This window comes from Andrena cerasifolii, chromosome 13 (assembly GCF_050908995.1).
Source record: "Andrena cerasifolii isolate SP2316 chromosome 13, iyAndCera1_principal, whole genome shotgun sequence".
Taxonomy (NCBI): Eukaryota; Metazoa; Arthropoda; class Insecta; order Hymenoptera; family Andrenidae; genus Andrena; species Andrena cerasifolii.
Window position 1 is genome coordinate 3,572,609 of NC_135130.1, and position 17,634 is coordinate 3,590,242.

Sequence of the window (17,634 nt, forward strand, 5' to 3'; positions counted from 1 at the left end):
CATGACTTCAGAGAACTTGAAACTAGTCTCTAAATTCTAATTTCTCGTATTAGAGAGTTCGCTGCAGGGAATTGCGCGAGGAGGTTAAGAAAAACTTTACTGTCCTGCAAAATTTATACAGAGTTTATCAGTCTCGTTAGTTCGTTTGTAAATTTTTCCTCGTGCAAATACGATTGGGAACTTCTTTCTTTTACTGTTGTGAAGTTACACAGAATGTCTTTAATCTCTTTTGATGAAATATGTTTTTACATTTTCGCTATGTGTTTTGGAAAGTCCTGTTTGCTGCATTTTTCTTGTTGCCCTTTTTGGAACAAGTAATATTCATTATTCTTCCACTTAGAATTTGCTACGCTTTAAAATCAAAATTTATTTACCACCGTCGAGGATTTAATTTTAAGTATTTGTGAAATTGTAGTTAGTATTAATATAAAGAAAATAATAAAGTATTTAAAAAAAAAACTATGTAAATGTACATTCATACGCTTCAAAAGTACAGTGTCAAATGCAGATGGCAATTAAAATATTTGCAAATCATCTGAATCTGTGTTTTATCGAAATAAATACCACTAATACCTTGTTTATTGAAAAACAGTTTGTATAATAGTTATCCACTGTAGTTTGTGTAATAACTGCTGCAAATTTACAAGAAATTGAGTTCAAGTAATTTTTCTGTAGGAATTTTGTGATTCTTTAGGTTTTGAAATATACAGAGAACGAAATATGAATGTAACGTTTTTCGTTGGAAAAAAATTTCCATTGTCCAATAAACGTGCTACAAATACCAATGTAGAAGCCTTTCAAATGGTATTATACCGCACCCATAAAAAGAACACGTTACAGCTTTTACGCAAGTAGCGGTCATTTTCGTATAAATAATTTTGTACGTGATGTTCAACATCTGAAAGCGTCCACCCACATTTTACAAAACATATCAACCAGTAAAATTACCGCTGCTTGTATTTTATATTTAAAGAATGAATTCAAGGAAATTCGATTTTCTTTTAATAATACAAATAAGATATTAAAAAATACAAGGGGCATTTAACCATCACAGTTTTAGTGAATTTCTTGCTTTGTATGTGCAAAGAATTGCCGAGATTAATCTTTTTCTATTAAACCGAGTCAATAGTCGTACAAAACTTTTGTCTAATGACAGTTCTGTACTTCAAAATTAATTTCAAAGAAAATGGTTTACTATAGTTTTCGTATTAAAATAATTTCGATGCTTTACAGTAACTTAGGTTATTATAAATCTTTGCTAAACTTCTAATTGCCATTTTCAAACAGCCTTGAAAATATTTGACAGTAATATTGCAATATAAATATAGATTATAACATAAGTATCGCAAATTCATATTTCTAACCTAAAAACTTTGGGGTAAAATATTAATTCAAACATTAAAACAGTAGAATTAATCTACTACCAATTAATCATGAATCTACATATATACATATACAATAGGGTGGCTCTTATTTGCTCTTGGTAAAATTGTTTTTCAAGATTTTCTTCGGGGCACCCTCGAGAATAGTTCCAAATAATTAAATAAAAATCCGTGCAAAGTTTGAGCTCGATTGGATAACGGGAAAGGGTTCCCTTGGGCCCTTAAACATTTATATCATTATTTAACACCTTACGAAGTCGATTTTCTATAATATCCTCCAAATTATTGATTAAATAAAAAAATATGTCAAACAAAAGTTGTAGATCCGGACAAGGAGCATACTTTATGTTCTATTACTTTTTCTCGTGCGACGAATGGTTTTCGAAAAAAGTCCGAAAAATTAAAAAAAAAAATGTTTTCCTTATAATTTTGATAGTTTAAGGAATATGCTTCTAGAACACTTTCTATTTGTGAAGGCGAGCAAAAAAATGGAATTTTTATTTTCGAGAACTATTTTTTAAATATTTACTTAAAGGGGGGCATATACCGAAATATGCGAAAAAGATAAATAATATCTTATTTTCAGTATTTGATAGGTCATGAAGGTTTCCTGAAAATTTGGGGCCAAAATTTCAGGAAACATTCATGACATATTAAACAGTGAAAACAAGAAAATTTATATTTTTATCTTCTTCGCTTATTTCGGTATATGCCCCCCTCCCCCATTAGAAATTTTTTTTTTTTTTTTAATTTTTCGGACTCTTTTCGAAAACCGTTCGTCGCACGAGAAAAAGTAATAGAACATGAAAGATGCTCCTTGTCCGGATCTACAACTTTTGTTTGACATATTTTTTTATTTAATCTATAACTTGGAGGATATTATATAAAATCGACTTCGCGAGCTGTTAAATAATGATTTAAATGTTTAAGGGCCCAGGGGCACCCTTTCCCGTTATCCAATCGTACTCAAACTTTACACGGATTTCTTTTTAATTATTTAAATAATTAACTTGGAGGATATTATATAAAATCGACTTTGCGAGCTGTTAAATAATGATTTAAATGTTTAAGCATTATTTAAATTATTTACACGGATTTTTTTAAAATTATTTAAATAATTAAAAAAAAATCCGTGTAAATAATTTAAATAATTTTAAAAAAATCCGTGTAAATAATTTAAATAATTTTTAAAAAATCCGTGTAAATAATTTAAATAATGTTTAAACGTTTAAACCATTATTTAACAGCTCGCAAAGTCGATTTTATATAATATCCTCCAAGTTAATTATTTAAATAATTAAAAAAAATCCGTGTAAAGTTTGAGTACGATTGGATTATGGGAAAGGGTGCCCTTGGGCCCTTAAACATTTAAATCATTATTTAACAGCTCGCATAAGGGAACTATTCTGAAGGGTGCCCCGAAGAAAATTCAGAAGTCGCAAATAAGAGCCACCCTAATATACATATCTACCACTAACCTACTGTTATAATTTATAATATTTCAATCCACATCAAATTAAGAATTAATACACAAAGCTGTAAAATCACAACCACTGCAGTGACCCAATACAAATACAGACAACTGTTTATAAGTCCCCTTAAAAACTTTACTCGGGTGACCTATTACTCCCCGTAGATCTGCAAGTCTATTTTAATCAATAACGTGCACGTTCCCGATCGGGTAAAATAAAATTCCAAACGAGCAACGCTGCGAATACCCTTGAAAAACTCAGTGACGGCGCGAAATATAAAATTTTTCCTAAAAACTTTTAACGGTTATCGCAAACCGATAAAAGCTTTCATGTAGGGTAGGGGGTGGCGGGGAAGGGGGTGCTGCAGGCAAGAATGAAGCACGAGGACACGGGGGAGGCGGAAGTGAGCGGGGAAAAAATAGAACGATAAATTATTGTGCTCGAAATTCGGCAGGGTTTGCGAGAGATAAGCGGCGGCCTCACAATATGGCGGTGCAACGCCAGAGACCTATTTAGAGTAAGCTTTAAGTCCCATTGTCTCGCCCTAACACCATGAACAACCTCGATTCCACTCGCCACGGTTCGCGTACGCCGCCTGGCGCGACACCTACCATACAGCCTCGTTATCTGCTACTGCCAATATATCAAACTGTCAATACGCTAAATATCGCCAAGGTCCGATGGGACGCGTGCGACATTCAGCGAAGAAACGAGATGCTCGCAACAAGTGTCGCGAGAAGGCCGTGTTGTAAGTTAGCAACTTTATCGATTCGAACGCGGGGGTTGTTTCATATGGTGATTCTTTTCTCTGGCACGATGCTTTTTTCTTATGAAGTGCAGAAGCGTCGGGACACTGATTCGGCGGAAATCTTGCACAGAGTTCATGCCATGCACAGAGGCTGGCCGAATTATTATACTCAAAATATTTTCGTCAATTCTTGGGGTCATTTTAAAATGGATTTAATAGGATTAAGAGAAATATTAAATTAGCAACTAATTGTCAAAAAAAAAAAAATAAGGTAAATCCAAAAGAAGAGATTTAATAGAGCAAACATTTCTGTTTAATTTCGCTTTTTGTGGTTTTGTTGTATGATTTTTAATGACCGAGTTATTCGCGGTCAGAGCAAAAAGGGACTTTTCACTTTGAACACCTATAACTTGCGAACTCATGATCGTAGACAAATTTTCATGAGTGTTGCGGGCAGCTAAGAAAATTTCCCTACAGAAACTTTAGTTGCCAATTTAAGATTTTTTTTTTAATTGTATTAAATCGATTTTAAAGTGATCCCAAAAATTGACGAAAATGAGTTTAGTTTCATAACTTTGCCACCCTCTGTACATTAACTTGTATGAGAATATTAGTTACAAATTGGTCACACAGGGTTTATTACACCCCAGCGTCATTTTTGAGGTACCATGTTCGTATTTTTTAGTTTTTTTAACTCTTCAGTGATAATTGTACATTTGGAATACTCATACAATCATTAACCAATTTTTTTTTTTGTAGAAATGTAAATTCTGATACGGTGAAATTTGTATTGAAGAAAATACCCAAATTTTGTTCTCTTAAAATGCACCAAATTTTTAAATTTTATTATTAAGGGTTAACGAAGCTGAAGGACCACGAAGGCTTAAATTTGGTGGTTTCCAAATTTTATATACAGATCTGTAGGCCAGATCAAAGTTTATTTGGATATTTAATTGCAGAATAGATACCTATAGAACACTGTTGAGTTGCCACTGCAACTGATTTATGCACAAGTGCATATATGGTGGGCCTGGAAAAGGTGAAACTTTGAATTCTATTTTCGCGACAAATTTTTAGCGACGAGTTCTGTACCTACGTTTGATATATTATTCTACATGTTGTGCTCTAACGATATGCAATATAAATTTGAACCAAGTCGGTGATCTAAAGCTTTTGCACCCTCTTAGCGTTTCATGATATCATTTAAGATTAATAATGCGTTACATTATTGGTTATAATTATATATCGTTGCTTTTGTATAAAAGAAAGTAATTCGAAAATGTCTAATAACTGTTTTTGATTTTGGGGCTTCGTTTTCGAAAAATAGAAATACACGTTTAACAACGTTATTGCACCAATGTAATAAATTTGTATGATTTCCCAAATATGAACAGAAACATTAGTGAAATTACATAAATTCTTGAAATATTGCTTATAAATATAGAATAAATTTTGCGATGCAACTGTAAGAAATTTTCAAATAAAATTTCTGTTTTCACTTCTGAGCTGCTCTATTTAATTCTTTCGTTTTTAATACAAGGAACGATAAAATTCCACTATTCATAAGATTTATAGGACACTAGTTTATCGTACATCAAGCAATTTTATTATAATAGAAAATGATTACCCAATTCGCAGTAGACGAATCTATTTTTAGAAATGATAACTATCTCCGCTTTTTCATGGATTTCTTTCAGTAAAACTTAGCACGTATCAAGAGTAGGTCAACAAAACCGTAATTCAGTATAACGCAGTGAAGTTTGCAATCGCTGACATGTTCTCCTTCGTAGCATGACGCTCATGAAAGTCACACTGACACACAAACTTCATGACGACCCTATTTACTCGCCACCACCCTAAACTTCGGGCCTTTTACTCGCGCAGGCCACTCAAATTGCACTATAATCAAAACAGACTGACACCAATAGTCGTCGTAAATACTAGATTCTCCACCAACCGACACGGTTCTTTAATTTCTGTTGCTTAATTAGATTTGCTATATGGAAATATTTGTTTCTCAAATTATTTTAATATTTGTAGTTACCAATCATTCAATTCCAGTAAATATATCTACTAAAGTAGTATTTTATATTCGTCGTATTTATCAGTCTTTTAGGCTTCAGTTACTTATCCAAAAGTTATTTTAAACTTTTAAGAAGTTGCTGTATTCTTATAGATAGCTAAATAGTACGTATCAGCATCGCTATAAAATTCTAATTATTTATTTAGGTACAACATAAACCCATTAAGAGGTCCTACAGTGTCATAGTGAATTAATGCCCCTCAAGACAAAATTAAAATTAATGCCAATGGTTTAACATCAATTATTTAATTCAAATAAATATGGAAATGCCTGCTCATAAGGGGTTTTTAGAGTGATTCAAAACAAGAACAACGGTGTCTTTCATTTGGGTCCTATCGGCCTTTAAGGGGGTGAAAACTAACCTCAAAGTCAAATTGGCACTTTCACTTTTATAGCGTATAACTCTCAAAGTACAACAGACAGAAAAAAATGTTTCAAACAAAAGTCTAATGGTGCAATAAGCACTACAAACTTCCGTTAACAAAATTTTGAAAAGAATTTAAAAAAAATATTCAACTGATGAAAAAAACTCTTTTCAAAATTTTGTTAACGCAAGTTTGTAGCGCTTATTGCACCATTAAAAATTTGTTCGAAACATTTTTTTCTGTCTGTTGTACTTTGAGATTTATACGCGAAAAAGTGGAAGAGCCAATTTGACTTTGAGGTTAGTTTTCCTTTAAAGAGCGATAGGGCTAAAATGAAACACGTCGTTCTTCTTTTGAGTCACTCTAAGAACCCACAAAGTTGCGTTTCAATCGGTGAGTCTGGGTTCGCGGTGTTCCTTTGCCAGTACCTAATAGGGCGGGGCGATACTATATAGGCGAAAATTTAAATTTGAATTTTCAGTTGGCCTGGGTGCGGGATAGTTGTTTTTTGATCAACCAAACACAACTGTAAAAAAAATTTGGAAAAATATTCATGTCTGCAGGTTCCTTTTTCTCTAAAAAATATAAAAAATTAGATTTGCATTGTGAATTCTTACATTTTTAAGAGAAAAAGGAACCTGGAGCATGAATATTTTTGCAAAATTTTGTTACAGTTGTGTTTGGTTGATCAAAAGACAACTATCCCAGACCCAGGCCAACTGAAAATTCAAATTTAAATTCTAAAAATTCACAATGCGAATCTTATTTTTTATATTTCTAAGAGAAAAAGGAACCTGTAAACATGAATATTTTAGCAAAATTTTGTTACAGTTGTGTTTGGTTGATCAAAAGACAACTGTCCCAGACCCAGGCCAACTGAAAATTCTAATTTAAATTTTCAAAATGTAAAAAAAAATTCACATTGTGAATTTTTACATTTTTAAGAGAAGAAGGAATCTGCAAACATTAATATTTTTCCAAAATTTTGTTATAGTTGTGTGTGGTTAATCAAAAGACACCTATCCCGCACCCAGGCCAACTAAAAATTCAAATTTAAATTTTCAAAATGTAAAAAATAAGATTCACATTGTGAATTTTTACATTTTTAAGAGAAGAAGGAATCTGCAAACATGAATATTTTTCCAAATTTTTTTACAGTTGTGTTTGGTTGATCAAAAAACAACTATCCCAGACACAGGCCAACTGAAAATTCAAATTTAAATTCTAAAAATTCACAATGCGAATCTTATTTTTTACATTTTTAAGAGAAAAAGAAACCTGCAGACATGAATATTTTTGCAATTTTTTTTTACAGTTGTGTTTGGTTGATCAAAAGAGACCCAGGCCAACTGAAAATTCCAATTTAAATTTTCAAAATGTAAATAATAAGATTCACATTGTGAATTTTTACATTTTTAAGAGAAGAAGGAATCTGCAAACATGAATATTTTTCCAAATTTTTTTACAGTTGTGTTTGGTTGATCAAAAGACAACTATCCCAGACACAGGCCAACTGAAAATTCAAATTTAAATTCTAAAAATTCACAATGCGAATCTTATTTTTTACATTTTTAAGAGAAAAAGAAACCTGCAGACATGAATATTTTTGCAATTTTTTTTTACAGTTGTGTTTGGTTGATCAAAAGAGACCCAGGCCAACTGAAAATTCCAATTTAAATTTTCAAAATGTAAATAATAAGTTTCACATTGTGAATTTTTACATTTTTAAGAGAAGAAGGAATCTGCAAACATGAATATTTTTCCAAATTTTTTTACAGTTGTGTTTGGTTGACCAAAAGACAACTATCCCAGACCCAGGCCAACTGGAAATTCAAATTTAAATTTCCGCCTATATACTATCGCCCCGCCCTAGTACCTAACGTCCTCAGATTCTAACTACAATACCTATATTTACACCTCGTTGAAATTCGTCATCCAAGATTCGCCATATTGCCAGAGTAAATTGGCATGCTTTAAACTCCGCACTTTCGAAGTATACATCTCGACAAGAATAATTGATCTTACGCAAGAAGTCGCAACGCCGAGGTCTATTCGTTAAATGGAGAACGACACCGTGATCAGGAAATGGTACAATAGAGTTCTGACACAAAGTATTCCAATAGTAACTCTGTGACAGTGTTCGAAAATTAATGACTTTACAAGATGAAGAGTATCCTTGCAGCATTGTCTCGTGCTGTACAGATCGTTACCTGGTCTCCTCGGCTTGCTCAGAACTGCCACGTCCTCAGACCAGTCTTAAAACTTTTGATTGTGCCTTAAAATCACCTGTCGACACACAGTTTTTCCTCGAAACTGGTTAACTGGTTCGCACGTGTAGTCTTATATACATATGGTATCTCTGTTTAGGAAGAATCATGAAGTCATTATCCCGATGAGAACCAGAGGAACCTACAAAGTTCATTATCTACATCTACAATAATCTATATGGTTACTACTAATCTATATGGTCCTACTGTTGTCATGTACTGTGTGAACTAAAACTGAGCAACTAAGAAAAAGAAGTGAATTACTGTAGAAATATTATAATAGTGTCGATCATAAAACAGAAATTATTTCCTTTGTGAAATAAAATGTGAATAAATTTTAAAGACAAATTAGGTAAATGAAGCTGAGGCTGTGAAAGGTTCGAGGGGTGCTATTTATTATCAATCCACGCAGTATGGAATTTTATTAGCAGGCATATTAGATGATACCTCGTAATAAAGAAAAAGCACAAAAGATAAGTAAAGTGGATTACGATAACGATGAGTGTAGATAATTCTGTATGCTAAGTAGAACCATATCTAAGTAGAATAATTATACTTTCATCTATCGAGGGGCGTTGATTAGAGAATGAGAGCAATTCGCGTATTTGAGTAAGGATTTTTTATACTTTCAAAGGAAGAAGATTAGTGACTAATGAACTACTTTTTATGCTGATCTTTAAGTGATTTTAAAGTTGTAGTTTTCAGTTGTGATAAAATCAGTTTGTGTATCTTGCGTTTTATTTATATGCTTGTGAAAATTGTGATTTTGGCAAAACGAATTGGAAAAGTTAGAAAAGTGGAGGACATCTATTTTCAACTTGTGAGGATGTATTTCTTTTTGTAGTATTTTGCTAATTGTAAGAGGGAAAAATGTATCAGATTTTTAGTTTCTGAAGAGTGTATAGTGTACTTGTGGGTTCAAATATAGTCAAATATCTAAAAGCTTGGAAAATGTAACTGAGAAATACTATAATAATATAAGATATAAATATTTTTTACTCATTCTTTTAGGTATTGTCATTTTCAATTCAATTTTTTGGTATTAGTAGTTAGAAGTTTTCATTTCGTCATCATTTTCAAAAAGCATCTGAAAATGAAAGTTTAAGTACCAGGTGTGTCATTTTTGTTTAAACAAAAATGCTTTAGCAGTTGATTTATCAGCGAAGGTTTTTGGAAATCTGAGACCCAAGTGGAATTTTATTATCTTATTCTTTCGTCCTTAATATATTAACTTAACTATTATTTTTCCAGCAGTGTCGAATTTGAGAAAAAATAACATTGCTGTTTAGATTCCTGTTATTTTAAATCAATTGATATCCCTTTATTTCCAAATAATATTAATGCAAATAAATGACTAAAATATTACTTCAAATCGAAATTGTTGATTTTGATTTTAAAGAAAATTCTACCAGCTTCGAACATCATTCGCTTCGGACACGTTGCAGGCACTGTTATACTGTAGTTGCTTTGCTGAACACAACTTCTCGTCAGGTGTAATTTCACGTAGATAACTTTCGCATACACGCCTTATCGCTTTGTGTACATTTGCAACACAGTTTCGTTTTGTCGTTACAAAATTCAGCTGAAACGTTCATCATCGTACTTTACATAATTTAGTTTCAGACGATGAATTGTAACGCGAAAAGTCAAGCTGTTAATTTTCCCCTTTGGTTAGAGTAGTCCGCTGAGTACCTTTGAATTACATTAACGACCGAAACTTTTGGTACATCCATTAGTGACAAAACTGTTTTCGAATTTTCTACTTACATTATAATATGAACAATTATATTAACTTTCATTTTGGAAACATATTTTGATCGATAAGTATAAGCAATAGGAAATATGATAATGTTACAATATAAAAAAAATTTAGGTAATTATTTACTTTAGCGATTCCTCACCGATTTTTGATGAAATTTTGATATGTTGTAAAACTCCACATTTTTAACAACTTTATCCTGTACATGTTACCGTCGCTCGGGCTTAGTTTCCGAGATATTTGCGAAAAACTTCTGTTGATTTATTCCGACACAACGCATTCCACTTTCCAACTTGTCCCGGATATTAGTATAGGTTGGGGTTAGATTAGTGCGGGCGCGTAAAACGTGGTAGCAAATCGATGTAAGTTTGGATATTTCAAGCAGAAACTTGCGGATGCCCGACTCTGTTCGCCGGCGCTGCCGGATATTAGGATGCCTCTGTTCATTGGTGGATTTAACAGGGCGGCCGATGAGCAGTTGCCACCTGGGCCCCTGCTCAAAAGGCCCACCCCCCCCTCCAGGACCCCACCCGTAAAAAAATTATGATTTTATCCAAAGTATCTTTTTCTGCATTATTACACTGAGCCCGTTTGTACTAAACTGCCGCTTTATTTTCCCGAAAAATGGGCCTCTGCTTAGAAGGCCCCCCTAGGCCCCTGTCTTCAAAAATAAATTATGATTATATCCAGCACTATATTGTTTTCTATGCACTGTAGTTTTTAGTAAACTACCTCTTCATTTCCCCGAAAAAATTGGGCCTCTCAGAGCCTTTATCACCTGGGCCTTTTTTCTTAAATCCGTCACTGCCTCTGTTTTTAAAACAGAGGGGGCTCCTGTCAACACCTCGACTCACATCGGTTCGCCACCATGCTTTACGCGCTCGCGAGCGCCCCCCCCCCCCCCCAGCACTAATCAGGCCCCAACCAATACTAATACCCGAGACAACTTGAAAAGTGGAATGCGTTGTGTCGGAACAAGTCAACCGAAGTTTTTCGCGAATATCTCGGAAACGAAGGTCGAGTGGCGGTAACATGAAAAAAGTTGCGCTGATGCATTGTAGGCCCACCCGCGGGTCGAGCTCGAGCTCGAGCTGAAAGACGGAGCGAGACAAAGTATCAAAGTGTCGACTCTTTCGTTTCCTCTCGCCCGTTCTCGGGTTCTCAATAATAATTGAATATAATGTTGAATGTGAAGTGCACTTATATTTATTTATACTAAACCTAACCTAACACTACCCCAAATTATAACCCCAAAGCAAGAAATTTAAAAAATATTTTTGCGAATATCTCGGAAACTAAGGCCGAACGACGGTAACATGTATAGGAAAAAGTTGTTCAGAATCGTGTCCCCGACAACATATCCAAATTTCATCAAAATCGGTGAGGAATCGCTAAAGTAAATAATTACCAAAATTTATTCAAGACAACCACTGTTTATTCTGAAATGCTGTATAAAATTATACGCTTTCTTTTTATTAGTATTTCACGTAGTTCTAAAATTTGCATTACTAGCTTTTGTAAAATTTTTATTTTCATTTTTTATGAAAAAATAAATCCCCAGTTCTGAATTATTCCTTCGAGAAACTGAACAACTATATCAGTGCACCTGAATATCGATTGTTGCAGACTTTAACGTGACAGGAAAATAAAACAGCTTCACGTTCGTCTTGCAAGTTCAAATTCCATTGAAAATTACAGTGCGCCGTGACATGGCGATTGATATAAATTACGTCTCCAACAGGAATTTCTGACTCCTGCAATTCAATTTCAAAGTTTCACACCTTTAAGTTTACTGTAAGAACAGATCGCATAAAAATTCTACTTTAAATTAACTTTACGGCTGGGTACTGAAATTTCTACGTTAAGATAGTTCTCTGTAGTGCAAGTAATCTCGCATTAATTATGAGTTCAAGTTGGCGCGGACTCGTAGTTGTAAAATATAGATTCATGATGTCGTTGGTTTCTGTATTATGCCTGACGTGAAGGTAAACTTACCAGGTTCATATTTTCAATTAACAAACGCGACAGACTTATTTTATCATACATGATTTTTTTATCCGATGCTTAGGTTTCTTTTAATTGACGAAAATCAGGCAAGCTTTATGATAAAAATTGAAACTTTTACTTCAAACATCAGCCATTTTTTCCCAAATCAATATTTCGAAAAATCCTTCCTTCAAGTACTAGATAATATAATATAATAACTAAATTCTTTTGAATTTTTTATTTCAACGCAGAAGCCTTTTTTTAGGGAACCTTCGAGTGATGGACAATAACTTAGTTATTGCTCATTATTTTTAAATAAAAAAATTACGATGCACAGTACCAGATGCAATCCTTAAAAGGAAAAAAGATTTTTTAAGAAATGTGTTATAGTGTTTGAGTAAAAAATTTCCAAAGACCACCCTTTTTTCGACCTGCTGACTGAGCATGACCCCTTAATCAACTAATTGTAAGATCAATTTAAATTGATGAATCCCCTTGACAAGGGGGATAAGTAATAACCTTTTATTAATTTTACAACTTCTGACGATTCATACATTTATACTACCACTCCTAGCCAATAATTACTGGCATTCCCGTTCCAACGTGTACCTCGTTAGGGGCATTAACGGATTATCAAACTTGATTGACCGCTTGTCCAGGTTAATTACTGAACTCTGGCGTTCTTTATTCCTCGAATTTTAATGTTTCGGACAAAGTAATCACAGCAAACGAAGCAGCTTGGCTCGTGCTTAAAATTTTATGTCCCACTTCAACGCCTAGTGGATTTTACTTCTGAAGAGTAGTTCCTCGAAAAGATGCGGAAAGCTGTACGCGAGACCGCCCCTCTTTTATAACCCCTCCCCTGCTTTTAATTATAATGCTGGGCAAAGAGTTAATATCAGTTTTTATGACGTTCCATTGTTATAAAACAATGTGTACTGCCACGTGCTTAACTCCGACCAAGGAGAAATGTTGGGCCGTACCAATGAAAACAGAGACAACAAAGATTTCATCTTCACCGCGAGCATCCCCCGGTTTTTTTTCTCTTCGTCGTACAGAGTTTAAATATTTAAATTGCCCTGTTTAATGACGCTCGTAAAGGTAAACAGTCCCCAGTTTTCTCGCCAGTTATCCGTGGTTTTCTGTTCCTCTTACCTAATCTATAAACTGCGTACTTAAACAATTATTGTCCTGGGATTGTTCTTAATATTCTTTAATTTATTCTTCTGCTTTGGACTAGAAAGTAGAATGCATCTGATGAAATTGTTCGTGTCCATGGAAGACTGATATTTTAATTGCTTTTCTGGCGTTTGTTTTAAATTGTTTAAATTTTGAGCATGTGATAAAGAAATTTAGAAATAAAAGTAATAGGTAGGTAAGGTGAATGTCCTAATTTCTGCTCATTTTCTATTTTTCTTATTATTATATGCGTTACGTTTCTACTATAGTTGCAACAAAATAATTGTAAATTATTTAAAAGCTTGAGGCAATACATACATCGCTATTTTTCATGAGCAGAAATACGGACATTTAGAGCGTTATATATTTAATTATAAATTACTAATAGTTAAACATCTTGAAATATCTTTCTTAAATAGTTTCTGAATTGCTTGGTTTATTATTAAAGAATTAATCAATTACTCTGCAAATTTTTATCCCAAATATTTTTTTCTTTATTCATACAAATATATAGGCATACATTTACTATTACAATATAATAGCAATTACCATAAACAAATTTTGTACACCTTCTTTATGACATGTTACCTCTTAAATGAGCAGAAATTGGGGCATTCACCTTACTAATAGTGCTAATGAAGGCTAAATGATAGGTATCTGTATATTCATTTAAATTGAAGTGTGGAGGGAGTTACTTTTGTAATAATAACGTAATAATTACGTTTAATACGTTTGATGTTGGGTTTTACCTTCATAATTTTATTGCAATAAAATTTCTACTTCGAAGGTAAATGAAATCTAAATATTAACGAAGAATTGCATGTTTTATTTACGAAATATCATAAAGAGTATTTTGTGATATTTTAAATATAAGAATAATTTATACTATGATTATATTTAAAAAAGAAAAAATATTTATTTTGCGTGGTTATTGACACCAAATCGTATACAAAAATGTATGTTACCTAATATAAGTTCACGTTGTAATAATGTCATTTTGGAAGCCCCGTTCTTTTTAAATTTCCTATCAAATTTCATTTTACTTAGCATTGCGGAAATTAATATATACCAAATGTCGCTGTATAATGAAAGAATCTGTTTAAACTCCTACATCTACAGTTACAATATTCTATAATTTGAGCTGGGTGTTCTATCAAATTCGGTGCCCCAGGTTTTAAAGTTACGATCAAGTGAAATTTGAAATTTAAAGTAACGCAAAGCACGCCGTGAAAAATTCGGAAGAACATCCCATGCATATTCATCAGAAATCGACTTTCAGTTTTTCCTTCAGTACCACCTGAAAAATAAGTCACAAAACTTTAAAAAAGAAATTGAAATCGCAAGGCCTGCAGACGTGCATCTCCTCGAGAATTAAAATATATTTAGTCGATTAATCACAGAAAAGTACAACCCATGTAGCAAAACTGTAAACAAGATATAGCTGTGAGAAACAGAAGTAATATCATCGCGGATGCTATAACATCCACGCGTCACAAATATTTCTCCTGACTTGCCTCCGCGTATAACGTTTTATCCGTGGAAATATCAAATTCCTGAATCGCACCTAAGGGATATACAGGCTGATTTAAAAATGCAGCCTCCAGATCATATCTGTAGTGGTGCGGAAAAAATATTCGCACAGTGGGACTATAACTGACCTCATAAACCAATATGAACTATATTTTCTCACGAACTGAAAAACAACCTTCTCCAGGGTGCGTGAATTCGAGATTATTGTCGCAACAATCATCAATGCTTTAAAAAAAATTAGAAACACAAAATCCAGAAAAATTGGCCTGAGTAATTAATTTTTGTTTTCACTGTAACAGTAGATGGTAATATTCACAAATCGTTTATAAATCACTAAATTTACTTTTCATTCAATTCATACAAACAGGATATTGTTGACAAAATTGAAATGAAGAAACACTTTTAATCTTCTTTTCGGAAATATTTAATAGGAAAAATTTAAAACAATTCCACGGGGATTTTTTATTACATAAACAATAGATGGAAAGAAAAATTAGAGAGCTTTAAAAATTATGCGCAATGGATATGGCTGTAATAGAATAATATAGAACATAACATCGAAGGGACGAAAAAACAAATGCCTTTCCTTGCATCTGTAACTTCTTTGCACCGTAGGATTTTTTGTGTAATAAGTGTTCTAAAATAGCAGGTAACTATAATATTTTTAGTAATATTGACAGAAGGCTTAATTGTAATTGCAATCCACCGAATTACTTTCCAAGAGATATAACTCCGTCCAAGTTTCCGACAGTAAAATTTCATTACCACGCTTCTATAAAATAAGGCATCGCGCAGCCTACTCATATTTGCGACAGCAGGTGCACTTGGATCACCATATCTCTCGATCCGTCACTCCTTACGTTCAAATTTGCACCAACTAATCCTGAAACCCAATTCTCTGTGCCTAGAGGCACGTATCAACTAAACTTCTTAGGAGCATAAACTGTGAGGCTAGGTCTAATGCAAAGCCAAGACTAGCAAAAGCAACGATGAATACTACAGAAGCAGTATAAAAATCTTCTGTGCCTGAATTTTTAAATCACATCATTTTTATGTGTTTATCTAAAATTCTTAAGCACCAAGTGTATTGGTATAGCGGACTGTAGTAAGGACTCCAACTGCGCATGCGCGAACGCAAGGAAGCGCCACGGCGCCTCTGTGGGGATATGGATAACTAGTTTCGAGGTTGGGTGATCTAGTATCGGGGTTTTATTATTAAGTAGCCAGTCACGACCGAATTAAGGTCTTTAAAGGCCACAAGCACTTAAAAGATTTTGAGGCCCCCTTATACAGGGTGATCACTTCAACGCAATGTACGATTTCTTAGGAATTTCCAATAATTTCACTAAATAGTGTTTCTGACAAAAGTTGGATTTTAAAAATCAGAAAATTTCTATGGTGCCCCCTTTCTCTTGATGCCTCAAGTATGTGCTTATTTTGCTTATTAAGAGCACTGCGGTCAGTCAACGATATTCTACAACAGTGGCGGATTTAAGAAAAAAGGCCCAGGTGGCAAACGTTCTGAGGGGCTCATTTTGGGGGGGAAATAAAGAGGTAGTATACTAAAAATTGGTTAAGTGTAGTATTACAGAAAAAAAATCTAGTCTGGTTAAAATCATAATTTTTTTTTTAAAATATGGCAGGGTCCCATTTTGGGGGGAAAATGAAGAGGTAGTTTACTAGAAACGGGCTAAGTGTCGTAGTACGAAAAAAATGTAGTGTTTGGATACCTGTACCTAATCATAATTTCTTTTTGGTAATGGGGCCCTGCAGGGGCCTTCTGTGCAGGGGCCTAGGCGGCAACTGCTCATCAGCCGCTTTGTTAAATCCGCCACTGTTCTACAATTTCCTTTCCTTCTGAATCCATTTCTTCACTCTTCCTATTAGATCTCACTAATAACCAATACATCTATGCATGTGTTCAATAAATGCCTTACTTATTAAATAAAGTAAAAAGCAGCGAATTCTTGAACCTTTTTTCTAACTCGTCCTGTATACGAGACGAAGTAGAAATACATGCAAACGCAAGTGTTCAGTGCCTCGTAATGCGGCTTGCATAGCTGTAGAAAATAAAACCCCACGGGTCAAAAGGTACAAGATGATTCGCTGGCAGGGTGTACTTTGCGCGTGTATCGGGCAAATAAAGTACGATGGCGGCGATGTGAAAAGAGGAAACTATGGATCGTTCGCGAAAGGGTGACGAGATGAAAAAAAAAACGCTAATGCGTGTGCCCTGTAACGTCAATCAGAAGTAAAGCTTTGGTGAATGGAACGTATGGGGCCGAAGGAAATGAAAAGTGATTCGAGGGGCATTACAGCGACTCGCAACTTTGTAATTACTTGTTGAAGACAGATTTGAATATAAGAAGCAGAAATTACATGATAATATAATTCCTTGCTGTTGTAATTTATTTATGTCAAGGAGAGAAGACTGTATAAAGCGAACGAAAAGTAGAAATAAAATTTTTTCCATAAATCGTTTCTAAAACAATTCAAAAAAATATTCTCAAAGTTACAGGCCGAAATTCAACACTGTATTGATTATAGCCCGGTGAGTCAGCGCGCCTCCGAGCGCCGAGCATACCTAAAACGCATTTTAAACGCGTTTTTCTCGAAACCGCGTTTTCAAAATTGGCGCCGGGGATAACTCGTAAACTATTTGACCAATCAACTTCAAATTTTGCACACTTTTAGTTTATAATACTTCTCAGAATATGAACCACAATGTTTAACTAAACTATTAATTTTAACTACTGTTTTTAAATAAATAAAACGTGATTTTTTACGAAAATGTTTGAAGTTCCGGTATTTTTAAAATATGCATTTTTTTACATCATTTGTTGGTTCATATTCTTACAATTGG

General features: G+C 33.8%; 2 protein-coding genes across 3 annotated transcripts in view; one reads left to right on the plus strand and one right to left on the minus strand.

The window, feature by feature from the left end:
• Scp2 (Sarcoplasmic calcium-binding protein 2) overlaps positions 1 to 17,634 on the minus strand; it is a 117,695-nt gene that overhangs the window by 24,951 nt on the left and 75,110 nt on the right. Inside the window, exon 1 of one of the 2 annotated variants that reach the window (XM_076825760.1) lies at positions 8,261 to 8,354. The exons of the other annotated variant lie outside the window; for it this stretch is intronic. The gene's annotated coding sequence lies outside the window, so the exon portion shown is untranslated. Of the gene's footprint in view, positions 1 to 8,260; positions 8,355 to 17,634 lie in introns of those variants that run through there. 2 annotated transcript variants of the gene reach the window in all.
• Ccha1 (neuropeptide CCHamide 1) overlaps positions 3,512 to 17,634 on the plus strand; it is a 151,461-nt gene continuing 137,338 nt past the window's right edge. The window contains exon 1 of the mRNA XM_076825757.1: positions 3,512 to 3,602. The gene's annotated coding sequence lies outside the window, so the exon portion shown is untranslated. The remainder of the gene's footprint in view (positions 3,603 to 17,634) is intronic.